We start from the raw sequence: 18,141 nt of genomic DNA on the forward strand, positions 1-18,141 counted from the left end.
CACACACCAGGGGCCAGTTTCAGTAGGAAGCCACCGGAAGAACACCCAGCCATACACAGTTGTCTCCACTGAACTGTTCTCCCCATGGAAAGCAGAGGGGAAGGGAAGGACAGCTTTCCAGCACTCAGAAATCTCGAGTTCTCCGGCGCCACTATATGCATCTTATTTTACTTTATTTATACACAGTTCTAGTTGCCATGCTCCTTTAATTCTACAAATGTGCAACAGGGAAAATAATCACCTTCTATGGGTGGGTTGCACAGTCAACGGAAAGAACGTGTGTCTGACCTTGCACACTGATAAAACACTGTAGCCCCCCACCTGAGGGCGTTAATGCTAAATATATATGTATATATATATATATATATATATGTATATATATATATATATATATATATATATATATATATATATATATACATATGGCTGTGTCTATTTAACTATAGACCAGACCTAGTTTCATGTAATCCATGCCTGCAACTGGCCACAAAGCAACATGTTCCTGGGGCCAACAGTCTTAAAAGTATTTATCAGAAGCCAACTTGTCCTCTAAGGTCAGAGTGTGACACTGAGTGGGTAGGACCTTGACACAAAAGGCCCCTGCCTGCTGCTTTTCCTGAGGGGGTCTGACATGAGGAAGAGAGATCGCCTACTGTTGCCTGTGCCACCGAGAAAGAAGCTGTCAGGATGACTCTGCTGTGGCCACTGGGGCTGAATAGACACTTTAAACCAGAGTAGAGCAGTTGGAATTTTTGAATATCCATAGAAGGCAGAGCTCTTATTTGCCATTCACTTATCTCCTTGGTGAGTGTCCTCTCCAGAATGCTTGCCTCTGGCTGTTCCAGGGATGTATGTTCTGGCTCTGAGGATAAAAAAAGAACTAATCCATCATTTTATTCAACCGGTATGTATGAAGTGCCTTCTATGTGTGAGGAGCTTTGCGAGACACTGGGGATATATATTAGTGAGCAAATCAAAAGATGCCCTGCCTTATGTGAACTGTTAATTGAGGAAAAATTTCTTGACTATCTTAGGCAATGTTTTAATCATGATAACTGTACCAGTGGAAAAACCACAGTCCCAATTTCAGTGTTTCCTGAAGCTTATATTTCAGTGGGTGAACCAGACTATAAACTTGTAATCAAATATTTCATAATAATAATTATACATCAATAAGAAAGGATAGTGCATCATGGTGATCTGACTCAGAATGAGAGGTCACATAAGCTCCTTAGAGGAAAAGAAACTCTGAGACCCTAAAGCTGAATATATACAAATAAGGGGTCAGGAAGAGAATGCTTGAGAAAAAAAATGTGCAGAATCTCTGAGATGAAAACATCACACACTTTCAAAGATGCATGAGAAGGCAATGTGGCTGGAATTGGAAGAAGGGAGAAGAAGTCCAGCTAGAATAAAGGGCCATGTTAAATCCATAAGGCCCCGTGATTGCAGGAATGCTGACAGTGATACCACGGGAATGAAAAATACTGAAGGATCTTTCAAGGATGATTATACAATCCAATCTGTGCTTTGAAAGATGATTCTACATACTGATTAATGGGGGTGAAGACTAGACATGAAAGAACATATAGAGAATTTGTTATAGCAAGCGGAGCTCGGGCCATTGTTGGGTAAGAAATTCTGCAGGAAAGAGAGACACTTTCTTCAGTAGTATGGACACCATGTTCCTGTAAATAATCCACACCATGCTCCCTTCAGTAGCTCTGCTGAAATCCCATTGAAAAAGCTTTGTAAGACACTGGGGATATATATTAGTGAGCAAAACCAAAATGTATCAAATACATGTACAAAAGTGTCATAATGAATCTATTACCATGTAATTGTATGTAACTAATATATACTAATAAAAACCTAAATGAATCAATAGTGACCATAAAGCTGAGGGGAAAAGTAGATGAGAAATGTTTTAGGTTATAGGAGTTCCTGACTTTATTTTCTGAGTGATTAGCATTAAGAAAAGACTACATCAAGGATGAAAACCATATTCCTGGTTTGCCCACCTAGGTCAATTTTAATATGACTTTCACTGAAATAGGTAACTATGGTGGGGAACCCAGAGAAAGCAGAGAATGAATTTAACCTCTGTTTTGAAGCACTTTAGGTATCTATTATATCTCTGCACAGACATGTCCACAAATTGTACTAGCGTTTCAGGCAAAAGAAAAAAAAAAGAGAGATTTGAAGATTTGGAAATCTTAACAATTGAATGTGCCTCCCAGATTAGAATTTTCTATGGCTATCCTAAAAAAATTACAACCAGGAGTCAATGGTTAAAATGCTAATCTTCTATACATCAAAGAGTAACCTTCCTCTGAAACAGGGTCACAGAAGGTATAATGAGTTATGGTAAGGTCATGCTGAGGTTGCAGGGGCTTCTAATCTATCCAATATAATGAGGGTCTTGGTGAAAACAGAAGACAAAACCATAAACAGATGGGGATAGAACCTAGTCTGGTGATGGAAGCCAGGACTGGGGTACTGCGCTGCCCGGCATGCAGTTCCTGGGGGCCACCAAAGGTTGGCATAGGCAGGAAGGATCCTTCTCTAGGGACTTCAGTACATCCTAGCAGATAACAGGATTTCAAATGGACAGAGTATGAGAGCATAAATACATTTCTGTTGTTTGAAGTGACACTGTTTGCTGAAATTTTCTAGAGCATTCTTAAGAAACTATGACAGGTCAGAGACAGAGAGGGAGAGCAATGAAAAAGATATCTTGACAGAGTGTACCATTAAGGGGATGGGGAGAAATCTGCAGCTAGGGAAAACTCCAGGAACTCACAAGATTGTCCCCAGCTAAGACTCATAGCAATGGTGGAGAGGGTTCTTGAACTAGCCTTCCCCTGCACTCAGATTGGTGTCTACCCTAATTGTCATCATAGAACCTACATCCATCCAGTAACGGATGGAAGCAGATGCAGAGACCCACAGCCAAGCACTTGGCCAAGATCCTGGAGCTCAGGTGAAGAGAGGGAGGAAGGATTATAAGAGCAAGGGGCATCAGAATCATGATGGGAAAAAAAACACAGAAATAGCTGAACCAAACTAATAGAAGCTCATGGACTCTGGACTGACAGCTAGGGAGCCTGCATGGGACAGAACTAGGACCTCTGAATGTGGGTTAAAGTTGCCTGGCTTGATGTGTTTGTAGGTCCCCTGGCAATGGGACCAGTACTTACCCTGGGTACACAAACTGGCTTTTTAGACCCCATTCCCTATGGTGCAAGGCCTTACTCAGACTTGATACAGGAGGGAGGGGCTAGGTCTATATCAACACAGTGTAACAGCCTGTGTTGACTACCCAAGGGAGGCCTTACTTTCTATGAGGAGGTGATGGGGGTCGGATGGGGGTAGATGGGGGGAGCGGGAGGAGAGGAGGGAGGGGGAATAAGGGTTGGGATGTAAAAGGAAAGAAAATCTTTTTTAATAAAAAAAATTGTGTGTGTGTGTGTGTGTGTGTGTGTGTGTGTGTGTGTGTGTGTGTGTGTATACATATATATGACAGGAAGTCATTGGTTAATTGATGGTCACTGAAGCCAGTCTGGAAGCATCATCACTCACAGGACCAGCGCAGAACAGTGGGGGGAGATGCAAATAGGAGAAGCACTAAGATTTACAGTCCATGTGGAAGAGTGTGAAATAACAAAGGAGACATAGTCAGTTCCCAGCGGTGCTTGCAGGGCTTGGCAAATGAAGTTATGTGGAGCTTGACTCAGGGGATGAACATGCTCTCCAAATCTCTGAGGACTACAGGCAACAGAGAAGTGATAGAAAGCCCCAGACAAGCCTCCCCTGCGTTCCCTTAAGGCAGTAAGGTACAATACAAAAGGTTTACCCCACACCAGGCAAGCCAACCTAACTACAGTCCTTGAAGCAATGGTTCTCAATCTTCCTAAGGCTGTGACCCATTAATACGTTTTTTCATGTTGTGGTGACCCCCCCCACCACCACCACCATAAAATTATTTTCATTGCTACTTCCTAACTGTAATTTTGCTACAGTTGTGAATCATAATGTAAATATTCTTGGAGATAGAGGTTTGCCAAAGGAGTTGTGACCCACAGGTTGAAAACTGCTGCCTTAAAGAAACTTTGCTTTCAATAGTAAATTTAAAAAAAAAAATGTATAGTAGCTGTCAGCATTTCAAACCCAAAGTTAGCTTGGTGAATACGCTGTTTTGGTCATTTCATTGGTTATGAAAAATACAAATTGTCCTCATTGGTCATTATATTGAGAATTTCTGCAGGCAAAGAAAGATTATCAGCCCTTCCAAATTAGACATAGTCACAAATTAAAATAAGTAAATGAGCACATGCTCTGGGCTGACTTCTACAGCTTTCTGGCTTATTTTATCTAGAGGAGAACCCGAATAACGGTTATTTTAAAAGCTCCCCCTTGGAGGATTCCAGTTTGTGGCAGACCCAGGAGAAGAAAGGTGTGTCCCAAGCTCTGTGCCCCCTCTTAGTTTCTCATCAGCAGATTAGCTCTTTAATCTGTTTGCAGACATGGTGAGCTGCCCCTCTTTCCTCTTCTCATAACAAATCCAGTCCGTACATGTGCACACCCGTATCATTTGTATGCCTGCTTGCTTATGTGATTATGTCTGCTTACAAGCGTATATTGTATGGGTTCATTCATCTATTGACTTATTCAGCAAACATTTATTAAGCATCTATAGGATCCTGGTATTTGGCAAAGCATTAAAAATGAGATTTAGGTCTCCACTCCACGAAACTCAGTCTGGGGTGGAAGAAATGAAAGTAGACTGTGATAATATATGATGGTAAGTCTCTAATCAGGCATAAGCACAGGGTGTTATGGAAATGCAAAGGTCTCAAATCTGCTAAGAGGGTCAAGGAAGGATTAATAGATAAAGAAATGTAGCTTTTTTAAAAAAAAAATTCAGAGGCAGGGAGTTGGGTACAAAGAAAAAGGACTTGTAGCAGAGAAAACTTCATGTAGCTACGCGCATGTAGCCTCTTTGAGAACTACCTATCATGCTTGCTGCATAGTTAGGGCTCAATGCAGCACTGTCTCACAGAGTGCTGATGGGAAATGAGGCTAATACTCATGCAGAGAAGTGCAGTCATGAACTGCCTGGCCTGCCATTGCATGGAGCTGAGGTTTCATTTTTTAAGACTGCTGCTCCCAAAACTTGAGGTTTGCTTTAGTCTACTCTGGCTGCAATAGAACATACTAGAAACTATGTGTTAGCCAAGAGGCATTTTACTCCTCACAGTTCCAAGGGAACTTGAAGTCCATAAACAAGGTGCCTGTTCATTCTGTTTCAGGTAAAGACACTCTTCCTGGAACACAAATAGCCAGCATCTAGCCATGCACCCCTGATAGAGAGAGACAAAGAACTTTGGTCCTGTCTTATTATTGTTTCATTGTGAGGTCACCACCATCATGATCTCATTTAAATCTACTTACCTTCCAAAGACCTCTTCTCAAAATGCCATATTAAAGTTTAGCAACTTTATAACATATACATATAGATTTTTATAAACAGCTTCATTATGTAACCCAAGCAGGCCTCAAAGTTGCCATCCTCCTGCCTCAATCTCCTGAGTTCCTGGAACCACAGACATGTTACCACCACACCTGGATTAGCATACACACTTTGAGGCAATATCAACACGTAAGCTGTAAGTGAACATGCAAATGCAAGTGTATCTGCATAGTAAGTACATATGCAAATTCACAGACAGTAGCTATAGTGTGTGCCTGAGACTGCATTTCTAGCAAGCTCCTAAGTGACATGGGAACTACTAGAACAAGTAGCTTCCATTAGGTAGCAGACTCACAGCCTGAGGATGTTGGGAAAGCCAGAGAATTCTTCTCTCTTTAAATCTTCAAAATGGAAAAAAAATTAAATATATAGGAACTCAAAGAATGTATATAATCAAAGTCTAATTCTTGAGATTTAATTCATTTTTATTTTATCTGTATGAGTGTTTGAATGTATGTCTATGCACCAGGTGTGTGCAGTGTCCACCAGGTGTGTGCAGTGTCCACCAGGTGTGGACATTGATATATTTTTTGTGTAAGCACTTAACTGAATTATGAACATAATGACATTTTACTACTAATTACAAAAAGCAACAACTTTTCCTTCAGAACCACAGGGCCACTGTTATCTTCAGCAAATTATCTCCAAACAGTGTGATTGGTAAGTGCTCTAGAAAGGTAATCCTGCATGGAAAGTGATGCTGTAAAAAGATAGGTAGCAGAAACAGAGATTCCAGACCTTCAGAAGTTTGTGTTTGTGAAAATGCATGTAGAGGAATGTGTGCAATGCACTCACATGCACCTCTGTTCATGTATGTGCCCAGGGATGTACTGCTGCTGTGTGTTTGTATGGGTTTAAGCACACTGCTACCTTTCACTTTTCTAGATTCTCAGGAGACAGCTGCTTTCCTTGTGCATCTGGCTCTTCAGGATATGATATCTGCTGCTCCTCCACTTGATGGGGGAACTGTATGAGCTCTGGACTAGAATTCAAAGTCATCCCTTGACGGAGCAGCCTCTATATACTCAGTGTATCCTAAGCTCACACTGAAAGTGATGTGATAAAATGACACAACGCTATCAGGATCTAAAAATCCAGAAGGCTCCTGGGGTGCAGTCAGTCCCTGAGTTGCCGGCCATTTTTACAAGGCTAGCCCGATAAGGAGAACATCTGCAAATGAGTCACGTGGTGAAAGGGACAAGCACATGGGCTCAGACAGGCAGGCCTTGCCTGGTGGTTTAATACACTCACACTTTCTTAGGGTCACAAGCAGCAAGCGCTACAGAGGAAGAACAGCACTAAATCAGGAGCAACTCAACTGAGCTGATCACACAGCCATACTAATACCCAGCCTCTCCTGTGGGTGTCCAAAGAATCTTCTCATCTTCCTGAGCAATCCTTAGAAGTGGCCCTAGTCTCAGAGAACCAATCTGGGAGGTAAATTTGATTGCCTGAATGGTGTTAAAATGAGACTGGCTCTGAAAAGGTGGAATCTCTATCTACATGCCACATAGTAGACTATTACAGGCAGAGTCCTGGGCGGGGACACGGAGGAGCCTACTTTTGACTGCTCAATACCCTCAAGGCAGTTCTGTCCAGCACTTGGTGTGGGTCCATTATCCCATGTGCAGTGGAAGAATATAATATTTGATTAAATATGGCCTTGCAAACAAGATGGACCGAGGCTTAAGTTTCACTTTGCCCCTCCTAGGGGAGAGACTTTGCAAACCACTTGCATGAGGTACTTTTTCTTGCTATGAGAAAAACAAAAGCAAAAAACAGAACAACAACAACAAACCCACAACCAAAAGCTTCTTACCCAAGGAAGAGTTTATTTTGGCTTACACTGTTAGAAGGAGAGTCCATAATAATGCAGAAGGCATGGCAGGAGGAGGCTGGTACAGGAAGCTGAGAGGTCACATCTCCAACCAAGGACAAGTGAAGAAATAAAACTGGCAGTGGGACCAGGCTATAACCCCTCAATGCCACTGCAACATGGTGTACTCCCTCCGGCAAGGTTCTACCTCCTAACCCTTTCACAACCTCTCCAAATAGCACTGGCAACTAAGGACCAGGTATTCGAGTATGAAAGCCTACGAGAGACATTACTTTCAAAGCACCACAACCTTTACACTCCAAACTCCCTTTGCCTACTAGTGGACTCATCAGGAGTTTAAGGAACACTTGGTATATTGGCCTGTTTACAGAATCCACAAGAGTGTATGGGGAAGTTTACGTGTCCATTGAACAAATTCATAGTGTCTGTCTTTCTTGGAGGGACTTCAAAGGAAAGACTATAAAATGGAGTTTCTAACCTTTCCTTGTTTGAGCCAGATCAGTTCCTCCTTTGCTTAATGCACCATGCAGGAGAATTGGTGGGTATATATATTTGACAACTCATGTTCTTTTAAGTTCATGTTCTGGGGTGAGATAGAAGAAAGGTAATGCCTGAATTGCTTACCTACTGTAAATCTTCCGTGTAGCCTGTGGTCAGGTTATAATCACAAACGCTTGTTCCTCTCAGCTGCTGGGAAGGCCAGCTGAGTGGTCTCCATTAAGTCCTGTGCCTTGTGGGTTGCCATGATACCCTCAACACTTTCATTCATAACAATCCTCATAGCTTTTGAGCATCTTGAATTTCCACAGGCTCCAACTCCCTCCCTCCTTCACTGTTAAAGAGAGCCGTCTCATGAGGCCTCAGGAAGCTAGGCTACAAACAATTTAGTGCTATTCCCTATGAGGACGTTGGGGGGTGGGGGTCATGGGAACAAGGGGAAGGGGGGATGTGTGTGTCCCTCATCATGATGTTACTTCACCAGGGACTATTCCCTCTTCCACGGCAAAACCGAAATGGTGCTGCAAGGGGGGGGGGGCAGTTTGACCCTTCTCCGTGCATGGATACCGTTGTCTCCAGGTAGTCCGTTTCCCTCTTCACATGGTTGGTTGTAGAAATCTCTGCTTCCCACTGCCCACTCTTCAGTGTATGCCTCCAGGAGCTGGAAGGAGGGGCATTTAATATATCTTTTCCATGTTGATTTATCTACAGGAATGATTCAGGGAAGCTGGCACAGGTAAGATAGGCTACCAGAGCAACTATTGATCAGCTTATTTGAGCGCAAAACACGGGCATTATTTAAAAGGCTACCTGAGAAATAATTGCATCCAGGGGGGATTTCATGCACTTTCAATTTAGCTAACCTGACACAGAGATTGGCCTGTTTTATCATTATAATAACAACACACTTGGCTTCTTACTGAAAGGGTTTTCGAATCTGGATATACAGTTATACATTTTAAAAAGTTTAACTTTCACAGGTTAAAAAAAAAAACTTGGGATAGTCTTTTTTAAAAAATGTACCCTCGAAATGATTCACAAGAGCTACGCACTTTGTATCTGTGATGGGGCTGTGATATGTAAGAAATATTATTTTCTACAGAAATTTCATGATGGGTCCCCTTCTATGCGTCAGCATAATGCTGAAGCTTGGGCCTTAAAATCTTCTAATTCCTAGCTAGAGTATCGAAAGCACTGGGTCCGCTGTTATATTCTTACTGGATAATTGCATTTGCTCCCACCAGGACTGTAGAAGTCAGAGCAAGAACGTTCTGAGATGGGGGCAGATTTTTGACCCAAAGCGTATGCATGAGGCACTTAGAATACAGCGAGCAGGTCATTTTCAGATGGCTATTTCTGGGAAAACTCACTGACCTCCAGGCAGAGAGACTTCAGCTTTAGTTCTAAACCTCCATTTTAATCTGGGGTAAAAGATTAACTCAGTAGAAATAGGTACAAGCTTCTTAAGACCAGGCCAAAAAAAAATATAGAGATATATATCGAAAGTGAGAAATATGCTTAATGGAAACCCTAAAAGCCTTTTCTGTAACGTTAAAGACAATACAGGAATGTTCACCATTTCTGTACTTATCTTTAAACAAGTGTAAAACTGTGTAATTAGTGGAGTGGGGTGGAGGGAGATACAATTGCTGTGTGAGCTTGAAATCAAGAAACAGTCCCATTATTTTTTGAGTGACAGTTGTTATTTCACAAAACTCAAGGCAATCCAGATGCGACATAGTGAAAGGCAAGACATTTTAACAAATTTGTGCAGTTAGCAGTAAAATAGTTTTCTTGTATAAAAAGTACGACCACCAGAAGATACAGTGGATGAAAAAGTCAAATCTATACATGCCACTCCCCTAAATAAAATACTTTAAAAGCAACCTGAGCCTGCTGTATAATCCATAAGAAGATAAATTTTAAAATAGTAAGAACTGTGGTGCAATAGGTTTTAATGTGATGCTACATGCCAAACATGTCAAGTGAAGGCTCAATTTTAAAAAATGTCCAAAATATCGCCAAATTAATATTCATCTCTTACATGATTCAAATAAGTACACTGAGGGCCTCTTTTCCATAATGATGTATATGCAAAGATTTTTCTACAAGAATATTTATATGTATATATGGGTACACATACATATATATAATCATATGTGTAATCTTAGAAAATGCTGATAAAGCCCAGCAATAAAACAACTAAAACCTTGACATATATATATGTGTGTGTGTGTGTGTGTGTGTGTGTATATGTATATATATATATGTATGTATATATGTGTGTATATATACATGCAATAAAAATTAATGCAGAAAGACTATGAATTTCAAAGAGAGAATAGAGGGGTATATGGGAGGGTCTGAAGGGAGGAAAGGGACAGGAGAAATGTAATGTTTTATTCTTAAAAATAAAATAAAAAAGTATTGTGCAGTTAAAGTGTTAAAATGGTTTGACATTATATTATATTAAAGTCAATTCATGAGAAATTACTCTGAGGTAAGTGGGTATTTCTTTAACCAATGCCTTATGTTCCATATTTAATTACTTATGTTACCCAAGTAAGAAACTAATAAAGTCGTAGAAGAAATAATATATACGTGCATAATATGGATGTAAATAATTATCAAAATCTTGAAATCATGAAATGTTTCTAAATTAGTATAAAAAACAGAAGCTAAAAATAAAATTTTGTTCAATACTAATACTTAAAATGTTTAGTGTCTCATTTCCATACAAAAGGAGCCAAAAAAAAAAGAACTGAATAAACTTGCATACATCACAAAGCAGAAAAAATCCTTAATATTCAAGAAGTTCAGAACAATTAATTACAAAGTAGAAAAGACAGTGGAGGCCTAGACAACTGATATAAATATACGTAGAGACGTGTAAACAGCCGATAAAGACAGAGAAGAGTATAGTCAACTAAACTCAAAGCCCCGTAAGACAAAGCAAGATATCATTTCTCGATAACCTGATAAACACAAATTATGATCATCAATTTTGGAGACCAACTTAGAGGGAAGGACTCTGGTGCCTGTATCTATGAAGGGGTGTTTGTTGGGGAGTGAGCACACACTCATTCACCTGTAAACACTCAAAACTCATGACAGACAAGAAATTGATACCTGGACTCTCATTGCACTAAGGTAGAGGGGTAGCATTTGCTTTATATTTCAAACCACTCCATTTCCAAATTGCATTATTTTCATTTAAGCAACATGGAAGAGGTAGCACCAGAATTCAGACTGATTCTCCTTTTCCTCCATTCATTTTTTCCCATAGAGATGTATACCATTATTTTTAATAGTAGAAGGTAATATTGCTTGTCAAAAATAATGTGGAAAAATAAACACAAAGAAAAAAAGATAGAAAACAAGATAGTTTATATCCATTAGTCATCCTTTGGGGTAAGAGCATGTCTTCCCATAGTTTACTCAGAGGTACCATGTCTCACACGTTACTTACTGAAGTGATTTTCATGTGACTTAGCATAAGCAGAGAGCATAGTGCTGCTGCAAACATGGATTGATGCCGGCGTTCTCAGGGTCTCCACAAAAGTGCATCACAATGGCTCTCCCACCTACTCAACTACTGCCATACTGGGTTTTTCTAAGCTCTTGCTGATTTTGACATGTACAATGAATGTCCATGTTCATTTCTTTCACTGTTCTTTTTAGTATATTCAAAGAAGTACACACATATGCCAGCAAGTAGAATTATTTTTATTTTTATAATATACTTATTTATTTAATAAATGTGTGTGTGTGTGTGTGTGTGTGTGTGTGTGTGTGTGTGTGTGTGTACACATGCCAGTACACATGCATACATTTTCCATGGTGCATGTGCACAGGTCAGAGGGACAACCTCTGGAAATCAGGGTGGTTGTTTTTTGTTTTTGTTTTTCCTACAATGTGAGTTCTGAGAGTCACAGGGATTGAACTCAGGTTGTCAGGCCAAGGGGCAAGCATCCTTACTCACTGAGATATCTCACCAGTCAGAAAAATTATCTATCTATCTATCTATCTATCTATCTATCTATCTATCTATCTATCTATCCATCCATCCATCCATCCATCCATCCATCCATCCATCCATCCTTGAGATAGGTTCTCACCATGTAACTCTGTCTGGCCTGGAGCTTGATACATAGACACTCAGAGACTTCCCACCTGCCTCTACCTCCTGAGTGCTGGGATTAAAGGCATGCACCACTATGTCCAGTAATTAATTTAATCTTAATAGGATGTTTAAAACCTAAAACAGCAACAATGGACCTTCAGCATTCATATTTCCTCACCAAGACTTAGCCATTCACTGTTTTTCTGATGATTTCACATGTCCCCCTTACACTCTAAGTTCAAAATCTGTGCATAGATGTATCCAAGAATTTCCATCCTGACCTATTTGTCTGCTTGTTTTTATATTGCCACCCCTCCAATTTGTTTATTATAACTTGAAACATTTTAATTTCTGACAAGGCTGTTTTCCTTTGTACCCTTTTCTTCCAAAAACTTTTGGGTATCTATCACCTCATTAGCTTTCATGGTGGACTTTAAACATCATTTTATAACAGTTTAAATAGGTTGTTTTTTTCTTCTCTGCCTTTATTTTTGTTTTATGTATGTGTATAGGTGTTTTGCCTGCATGTATATGGTTGGTGTGCTTGCAGTACCTACTGAGGCCAGGAGAGGGCATTGGATCCCCCTGGAACTGGAATTTATAGATGGTTTGTGAACTGCCATGCTGAAGCTGAGAATGGAACACAGGTCCACTGAAAGAGCTTCAGGTGTTTATTACCACTGAGCCATCTCTCTAACCCCAAATTTGGCTTTATGACATTGTCTCTGTTCATATTCAGTCCTTTTTAGTTTTCAATATAGTTTCATCAATAGCCTTGCTTGGGTTCCACATCCTAGGCCAACTTTATTCTTGCGATAGGATATAGGCTGCTATTGTTTATTTCTGCAAGAGCAAGCCTCTGGTTATTTTGGTATATTAGTTTGTTTTTAATTTCAGGCTGCCCACCTTCTGAACTGTTGTTGGTTCTAAGTGATCTGCTCCCTACCCCTAGTAGATAATTTTCAGTTTTTAGTAGACCCTACCCTCTGCAAGTCATATTAAAATTTTGTTAGCTCTTACAAAAAAAAATGCTTTTAAATTACTAAATGATTTTCCTTTCAAGTGCATATGTGGTTTATATAAACTCTGTTTTTAATAGGAAGGGGATCTTACTTAAGAATTATATATTCATACATATCTAGATAGATCTGCAGAATTATTGGATCAAGTTCATAGAAAAACAAGTTGTGAATACCACTTAGTCTGAGTTCAGTCATTAGAAAGAGTTATGATTTGACCACATCACAGCGTCTCCTATTACAACACCTTCTCTGAAATTCATTGTGTTTATATCTAATTTCTATGAAAAATGGGTATCTATTTTTCTTTTAAAATGCCAGCCCTTACTCCTATATTTTTGATCCCATGATACTTACCAGATGAAACTTCTTTATGACCAAATACTTTATTAATATAAAAAATAACCCCTTTGTCCTATTTAATGCTATTTTTAACCTTTAAAGTTTGCTTGGTTTAAAGCATATGACTACCCCTTTGTTATTTTTGTTTTTGTTGATATAACTTTGTTTTTCTAATTTAAAAAGTTTGTATATGATATAGTTTGATTATATTATTTTCTCTCCCAACTCCTCTCAGATCCTCCTCACCTCCCTATCTACCCAACTTCATCAATGGATATATGATTTTGTAAATTCTTGTAATTTTTACCTGGGAAGGCTTTTCATTTTTTGCATCGTATGGTTTCCTTTTGTGGTGTAGCTCTATCCAAGCATAAGGGTGCCCTCACATCCACTGATTTGACAAGTCCATCCTCATCTGTCTTCCCTGAGAGGCTGTGAAGATCTCCTTGAGTTTCTTTTCTATTCCTTTTGTTTCTTTTTGTTTTTGTGGGTTTTTCTTTATTGGCTACTTTGCTATATTTTCTATTTAATAGTGAGTTAAGAAGTATTGTTACTTCTTTGCATTCCATTGGTCTTCATATCAAAGATTTAAATTATAGATTCATACCTCCATTAAGACAATTAAGCAAGTAGACATGGCACTTATGTCCCAAGTTCTTTTTAATTCAACTTATATGCATTCTTTTAAAAATATACTTAATGTTAGATAGAGTCTACTTCAAAGACAAAGGATAAAGTAATTGGTAAATATTGTAAATGTACTTAAAGCAATTATCTCCATCTCGGCTTTGCTTTTCTGCTTCCTGTTGGTGTGATTGTATTTTCTGGAGTTTTGATTTCATTTATTAAGTGGTGGTCATTCATCAAGCATGAGTTAATTATGCCTTAATCATCAGAAAAAAAATTCTGAACACAGGCCACATTTCTCTGTATTCCACAACTGGGAAAAGCCCACATGATTAGTCCACATCAGCTTTTCTTATCATGGGATTTATCTGAGACACAGTATTCTTTCACATTTTAAAGCCTGGATCTTTTCTCTGCTGTTGTCTTTGATCATATTTCCCCTTTATTATTCCTGTTCTCCACATTGAGGCTCTCTAGATATCCTATGACATGTAAATATCACCTTTTAACTTCCTTTGTCTCTTACCTGAGATGTCATGTTCATATCTTTCTTTTTCTTTTGACTTCCAGATAATTCTACACTTGCAGTCTTCTTCTAACCCACTTATTTGATATAACGCAATTGTCAACCTGCTATTTGCTGGTAAGGTTGAAATTTTAATTCGGTAAGTTTGATCCTGGGTTCTATAGGACCCTCCACGGTCTTCATATTTCCCCTCAATGTCATCAGGACTGTAGTGACCCCTTGAATCATAGTGACAGCACCTACTTTCAGTCATCACAGTCACTATATTTTTATTGGAAGTCATCATTCTAATTTTCAAAAATAGTTTGCTCTTTATTTATTTAAAAACAATGCTACTTGTCTATAGGCCTTACTTTTTACTCTCTCCTGTTTTCTTTCCCTTTAAAAGAAAAATACTTGAATTCACATGGTTGAAGAAAAGAATCAGTTCCCATGGCTTGTCCTCTGACCTCCACATGATCACAATGGCATACAGGTATGTGCATGCTTTCTCTCTCTCTCTCTCTCTCTCTCTCTCTCTCTCTCTCTCTCTCTCTCTCTCACACACACACACACACACACACACACACACACAAGCAAATAGATGCAAACAATAATTATAATATAATGGTGATAAGAAGGAGAAGGAGGAAAAGAAGAAGAGAGAGAAAATAGTGTCCACATTGAATGAGGAGGAAGAGGAGCAGCAGAAGAAGATGAAAAAGGAGGAGAAGGGAAGCAAGGAAGGAGGAAAGGAGGAACTGACAGATTGAGGGAGGGAGGAATGAAAGAAGGAAGAAAATAAGGAAGGAAGGAAGGAAGGAAGGAAGGAAGGAAGGAAGGAAGAAAGAAAGAAAGAAAGAAAGAAAGAAAGAAAGAAAGAAAGAAAGAAAGAAAGAAAGAAAGAAAGAAAGAAAGAAGAAAGTCTAAATTGAATATTCCTTATCCAAAGTGCTTGTGATAAGAAGTATTTCAAAAATTTCAAATTTTGGACTTTTTAGTTACTTAATTTGTTTGAGGATTTCATGTATGAGTACCGTATTTACATATTCCCTTCTCCCTTCAATGCCTCTCATGTCCTTCTCACTTCTCCAATTCATGGCCTCTTATTCTTTATTATTGTTACATATATATGTATATGCACATAAATATAAATGTATAAATACAACCTGCTGAGTCCATGTATTTAAAAGTTAAATATATTTAGAACCATTGAATATATATATAGTGATGTATTTTAAATGTGACTCAAGCTCTAGCACAATGTTCATTGATGTTTCATATAGAGGTTTTTGCACAAATCCAGAAGGTTATCTTATATAATAATTTACTGGACCTACATTTTCCTTCATATGTATTCACTATACAAAGAGGAAGCTTATCATGTTATTTCCACATATCCACATACATACTCAGATTGCATTGATCACACTCCTCTCTCTGTCACTATTAGCTCACTTTATCCTTCCATTTCCTCACCCTTAGTAGCTCCAATGATTCTCATACTCTTCTTTACTCCTTGGATTTCAAATTTGAGATAAATGTGGTACTTACCTTTATGATTCGCTCAGTTTCTTGCAAAGCACAAATGGATAACTTGACTGTAGTTTATCACATGAGGTAAAATATGGAATTTTCCACCAGTAAAAAGCTGCATTAGTCAGGATTTTGTAGAGTCATAGACTTATGGAATGAATCAATCAATTTATCTATCAATCAATTTATCTATCTATCTATCTATCTATCATCTACATATGTGTGGTGTGTGTGTGTGTGTGTGTGTGTGTGTGTGTGTGTGTGTGTGTGTGTGTGAATTTATTGGAATGCCTTATAGGCTGTAGTCCAACAATTGCTAGCTATGAAAGGAAAGTCTAAGTATCTAGAGTTGCTCAGTCCCATGAGACTGGGTGTCTTGGCTGGTTTTCTGTATATGCTGGAATCCTGAAGAAGTAGGCGTCACTGCCAGTGAAGAAATAGATGTGCTGACAAGGTGTGGGAAAGCAGACAAAGAATGAACATACCCTCTTCCTTCTTCCATTGTCTTTCCAGCAGAAGGTATGACCCAGATTAAAGGTGTGCCTGTGTCTCAAGGTCTGGATTAAAGGCATGTGTCTTCCAGCCTCAAGATCCAGATGGAAGGCATGTTGTCTTCTTGCCTCAAGTTCTGGATCACAAGTGTGCCCTCCACTTCTGGATTATAGTTCATTCCAGACACAGTGAAGTTGAACACTAAAAATAAAGCCATCACAGTGACATCACATTCTTGCTCAAAAAGTTTTCAGATTTTTGATCAGGGACATTTAAATACTATTGTCAACTGTTAGCCAAGGAGGAGTGAGGTGACCCATCAGAGACGTGTGTCCCTGTCTCAGTTCCTGTGTTCCTTTAGAAGGAGAAAACGAATCTTACATATAATAGATTATAACTTACTGCAGCCCAAGCACTCAGAGCAAGACAGTGACAAGAGAGTAGGGCTCTGTCAGCATTCTTCTAAGTATTGCATCTGCACAGTGTTGGGATTGCCCCAGCCAGACACAGCCCTCAGCATTTCTGTCCTTTTGCAGGACACAGCTTGCAGCCATTCAATTGCCATTCATCCACTGTCCTGATAGACAACAGATATGAGAGGTGAGCATGCTGCCTTGTCCTCTGCCTCCTCCATCTGAGATACAGACTCAGAATTGTCTCTCACCATATTTTCCCCAGAGAGGAGGAACTACTGTTAATCTAGATATTATAGGTATGCTGCCATGTGAATTTTAGTCAGCAGAAATTTCTGCCATGTTGACATCCTTTATTTCTACAGCTATTCAAAGATGCTTTGTAATCTAGTTTCTCTATTTATTTCAGTAGGGAAGGAAGTAGATCATTAAGCACAGGATTCTTCTCATTAATTCTTCCTTTTCTCTTCTCTTCCATTTCATAGAATAATTATAAAAATCTTATCCCTTGCCCCTTCTTTCATTTCTTAGAATCATTTGAAAAATATCTCCTCTTGATGCAAAAGTGGTCATTCATAACCACTCTCAACACACCCCAGAAATGTTCCTCTATCTATTAAACTGTGTTTCAAATAAAGCCAGTTTCCATTTGAATACTTCTCAGTATTTTTGATCCACCTCCATTTCCTTTATGTTCAGATTTATATGGAGTGTTTGGGTATATTTCAGTATTTGCTAGTACATTTGATAAAATATGGGAGCTTATATTTATGAGATTACAAATTATCATGCAGTGTGCATTTTTGATTAGCAAAGTACACCATGGTGTTGTTATGGATTAATAAAGGGGAAAATATATGGTATTACCCAAGAGAAATGAGAGGAAAATTTTAGTTCACAAAAATAATGGAAACAAATAGCTCCATTGTCCTATACGTTAAACTGCAAAAAAAATAATTATTGCTAACCTCACTGTATTCTTTGCTCTTGAGAATACTTGAATAATGCTTCACTATTTTCTCTCAGAACATGTAATTCAGAGCTGCCTAACCCACCTGCACCTTCTCTCCATTAGCTTCACTGAATGCCTATTTATTCAAATCATTTACGTATATATTTGGCTGTGAATACAAATATATACATAGAGTAATATAAAAGTAATATTGTTGAGCTTGACTAAATACAGTCTGGTCTTAGTGAGTTAGACATGGGGTTA

At 38.9% G+C, this 18,141-nt stretch overlaps 1 long non-coding RNA gene across 3 annotated transcripts in view; it reads right to left on the reverse strand.

Annotated features, from left to right (window-relative positions):
- The window catches only part of LOC143270226 (uncharacterized), a 351,249-nt gene that overhangs the window by 106,011 nt on the left and 227,097 nt on the right, over positions 1-18,141 (reverse strand). The window contains exon 3 of one of the 3 annotated variants that reach the window (XR_013047274.1): positions 16,506-16,713. The exons of the other annotated variants lie outside the window; for them this stretch is intronic. This is a non-coding gene — a long non-coding RNA (uncharacterized LOC143270226). The remainder of the gene's footprint in view (positions 1-16,505; positions 16,714-18,141) is intronic. 3 annotated transcript variants of the gene reach the window in all.

The sequence above is a fragment of the Peromyscus maniculatus genome, chromosome 22 (assembly GCF_049852395.1).
Source record: "Peromyscus maniculatus bairdii isolate BWxNUB_F1_BW_parent chromosome 22, HU_Pman_BW_mat_3.1, whole genome shotgun sequence".
Taxonomy (NCBI): Eukaryota; Metazoa; Chordata; class Mammalia; order Rodentia; family Cricetidae; genus Peromyscus; species Peromyscus maniculatus.